Raw genomic sequence first — 4402 nt, 5'->3', positions numbered from 1 at the left:
CGGGGTAAGTGGATTAAAGCACAGAAAAGGATTTCGATTTAATAGTACGTCGGTACGTTAAACGAAACTTTTAATACCAAACCGAGCAAGAGACGATCGATCAAGCCGAAAATGATGCGTAATAACTAATAATATGACGTTTTAAGTTAATAAATGTCATGGTTTAAGTTTTTAAATTGGTTTTATATAAATTTCATTTTTTAGCCGAAAAACAACCGTTTTGGCCTCGTTTTAAGCCGAATTAAACGTTTAACCGAGAAACGAACTGAATCAGATTATCCAAAACATTATCCAGATTACGGAAATCCAAATGAGTGGCCAAGAATGAATTTGTGGGTCCCACCCCACCCTTATGGGTTCCGATCGGCCTCCCATGGCCTTCATTTTCTTTTTTTTTTCTTTTTTCAATCAACAATCCACAAACTTCATCAACTCCTCCCAACTCCTTGATAAAAAACCGAGACTTTTAACAAGAAAAACCAAGGTAAAGATCGAATTATATACGTTTCAATCTTCGTTTCTTGAGTTTGTTTGCAAGAAAATGAGGTTTCAAAGATGAAAACCGATTCTTGCATGATCAAGTGATGTATACGGGTTATACAAGGGATCTTGGTCCAAGAAAGGAGTTAAACGAATCAAAAACGAATTTTTACGGTTAAATCTTTGTTTTAGTATCATAACCGTAACCATGAAAGAAATGGCTTGATCGTGAGTGTAACTTGCTTGGTATTGTGGTATGTTGTTTGTAGGCTCTGTATTTAGTGGTAGATAAGGCGGAAAGATGAGTTTGTAGCTTGTAGTGACGGAAAACGAAAGGTATATTCGGTTATGTTCGGTTATGGGAAATTTGGACAGATTGTTGATGCTTTAGAGTTAGGTCATGAAATTTTACAGAGGTGTTAAACACATGAAAATATGAGTTTTGTGAATTTTTGGATAAAGGATGAATATTTGGTGAATTTAATGCTCGGTTTTGGCCAAAAATGGTGAAAAATAGTTAAATATCATGAAAAATTCTGGAAAATTTCAGATAAGCTTTTCATATCATGTATAAGTCACACACAAAATTTTAGGTCCGTTGGAGAGGTCTAAGTAGGATTTTTGGTTAAACGAGTTCTAGGGATTTCTAGCTCGGTTTTGGAAAAAGGGCATGTAAAAGAAGATTTTGGTTCTGGAAAAATTACAGGGGACTATGTGGATGGCAGGGGACATCCAGGAAAAAAATTGGGATTTTTCTAAGGTCGTTTGGTATTTACGACATATTTAGTGTTTAAATGGTGTTTAAAAATAGATAAATAAATTTTAAATATAAGAATTAATTCTGGAAATATTTTTATAAAATTCCCCACTATTAAAAAGTGATTTGTGCAAAATTTCAAGATCCGAGAGTAAACGGATAATTAATCGTGCTAATTATCAAACTTTTAAAGTTAAAACGCGTAAACCGGTGAAGTTCGCTTAAGCGAGCTGACTGGTGTATAAAAACCTTAAAAATGGACTATTTTCATATAATTGAGTTAAACAAGTAAAAATGAATCATCCGAAAATAAGTCGAATGATTTGGGTATTTTTAACCGATTTAACAGTTTCAAGTACGCCAAAGACGGAAACGGGTCCCGCGGCCAATCGGGACGTCTAAACCGAGCTATAATTTCACATTTTAAATTAAATTATCAGACAACCACTATTTTCGGGTCGTGTGTGACCAAACTCATTTTTGAAACATAAAACGGATATTCGTGCTAGGCACGCAAAACGAGAAAACGACTAATAGAAATTGTGACCATGGAACTCTAAACGACATCACAATCTGAGTCCGGAGAAGTATTTCTGGGTTAACATTGCCCCCGGAACAGGTACAGTACTGGGTTAACAGTGTCCCCAGATGTACCGATTGATAAGGTTAAAGATTATATAACCAATAATTGTATAATAACGATCGTAGGGATCATATTACAGATTGGACGTGTTAATTGATAATGATTGTTGTTACCTGCTTGCATGTGCTAAGGTGAGTTTCACGAGCCCCTTTTTTACTAAAATGTTTTAAATATTTTCCCGGGGCGGAAAGCATGTTTCTATCAAAATGATTAAGTACATGCTGAACGCATGGAAATGAATGTATTTATATAATGTTTATTGTACGGGAATCGTACGGTAATGTATTAAAATGGTAATTGTTTGAGTTGTTAATATTGTAAGGCCCCGCAACAGTGTTCTGGGTTAACAGTGTCCCCAGAGGTTATTGGAAGTTTCTGGGTTAACAGTATCCCCAGAGGTTAGTGGAAGTGTTCTGGGTTAACAGTGTCCCCAGAGGTTATTGAAAGTTCTGGGTTAACAGTGTCCCCAGAGGTTATTAAATGTATTTATGGGTTAACAGTGTCCCCAGATAATATTATATTATGATATGGATTTATCATGGTTTACTAAAATTGTGAAACTCACAAACTATTCGTAGTTGACCCGTTTTCTCACATGCTTTTCAGGTACAACTAAGATAAAGTGATTGATTACGTGCTAAGTGCTTGATGTGTGTAAGGTTTGCGTACTGGACGTTAGGATACATTATAACAGATAGAATTATGAACCGTATTGTATGATGTGTGTATCACCTAGACGGTAATGAAAGATGAGATAATGTAATTTTGAAGTATATTAATGCATTCGGTTTTCTTTATAAACAATGTGGTTGATATCAGAGGTGTCTGTCGCATCCCGTTTACGTTTCCGCTGCGGTTACGGGGTGTTACAGATGGTAACCTTCGCATAATTGAACAACTTGTTTAGAATCTGTCGTCTTGGTCACCTATATATTATATATAAATATTAATATTTTATAAAAAGTTCAAAAATTAACCCCAAAATGATTAAAACCTCCAATTAAAGTAAAACAACGATTTATCATTAGAAACATTTGTGTCCACGGATCGATACTTGGTTCTTACCAATACTATTCTACATATATGATAGGTACACTTGCCTATTTTGTGTGTGTTTAGTCTTTGTAGAAATCACTTTCATAAATTTAAAACACGACCTTGTGCAAAAGCTAAATATCCAATCTATCATATTTTACAAGCCGCACGTGCATCGCATCAACCAAAAATGATGGGAAGCCTGTGGAATGGTCCAAGAAATTTGTTCCCCTCGTTTGACTCACCGGTCAAAGGAACAGTTTTTTATTTTAATTGCAACTTTTCTTTTCTTGGCAACTTGTTACATCCAAAATACTCATATTGTTATTTGCAGTCCCAATGACAAAATGTGTTAGGTCGGTCATGGGTCAAAATGGTTATTTTTGTACGTGTTGTGCTAGTTGAACTGACCCAATATAGTTAATTTTGTTTATGTATTAATAACGAGTGTGTCACCATATTTCAGAGAATGGTTTTATAAACAAACCGAAAAACAAAACGGTAGATGTAGCAATGTACAGTCTTAGTATAAAACATGGAGTATTATTTATTCTGAATAGCTCGGATTTTAAATTTGGTTAATTCCGTTTAGCAATGTACTTTCTTAATTACGTCTGCAGATTGATTTTGTTTAAATTTTGTGTCTTTCGTTTATATAACTTTTCATAGAGGTATGGTACAAAATATTCTTTTTCTTTTCAAGTGCAATATTGTATAAAAGTTTAAGTTTTATATCTACTTGTGTAGGAGGACAGCCTCGAAGATGGTACGGTTGCACTGATTTTATGAATAGCCTTTTTTATTGGTGAGTCGTCTGTTTTTCATTCTTTTTTGATTCTATGCTGATGTGTTACGTGTATATTTTTTACAAATTGATTACAAAAAAATTAGTTAACAAATTAGTTAACTTTCATTGCAATTTATTGTGAATTGGAACATCAGTTTATTATTAGTAAATTAGTTTAAACAATACGTACCCGCCGCGAAATTAGTATTAGTGTAAGTTTACTATCGAAGATGTCGGTAACACAAAGAATCGCTACTAACGGAATCACAAATGTGTCCCCGTCGCAACGCGCGTGTAAGGCCCCGTTACCGGTAGCCCTACTTTCGTGTTGGATTTACTCATAAACACAGTCCTAAATATCAGAGTGAATTAAAACTTTCGCGGAATAACATAAAACATCAATAGTCATTACAAACATTCATAACCTTGTTTTTAAAACATAACTTAAACATGTCTTTCAGTTCAAAACATAACAAATAGATCTTCAGATGCCAGCTTCTTTATTCTACCACCATGTGTCCCCGCTCAAGCCAGCTGCCTCATTCTACTCACCTGCTTGCATACTAAAAGTCAGCTACGCTGAGTGAGTTCTAGTTAATCACATAACATACATTACATTCATAACTACATACTTTCGTTATATTATACTTACTTACCTTCGCACCTTCTTTCATATACTTACCTAACGTTTTAAAGAGCA

This window comes from Bidens hawaiensis, unplaced genomic scaffold (assembly GCF_021521415.1).
Source record: "Bidens hawaiensis isolate Kalapana, Puna unplaced genomic scaffold, B.hawaiensis_p1.1 tig00002343_1, whole genome shotgun sequence".
In the NCBI taxonomy this organism is placed as follows: Eukaryota; Viridiplantae; Streptophyta; class Magnoliopsida; order Asterales; family Asteraceae; genus Bidens; species Bidens hawaiensis.
Note: the sequence above shows the minus strand (reverse complement) of the source record.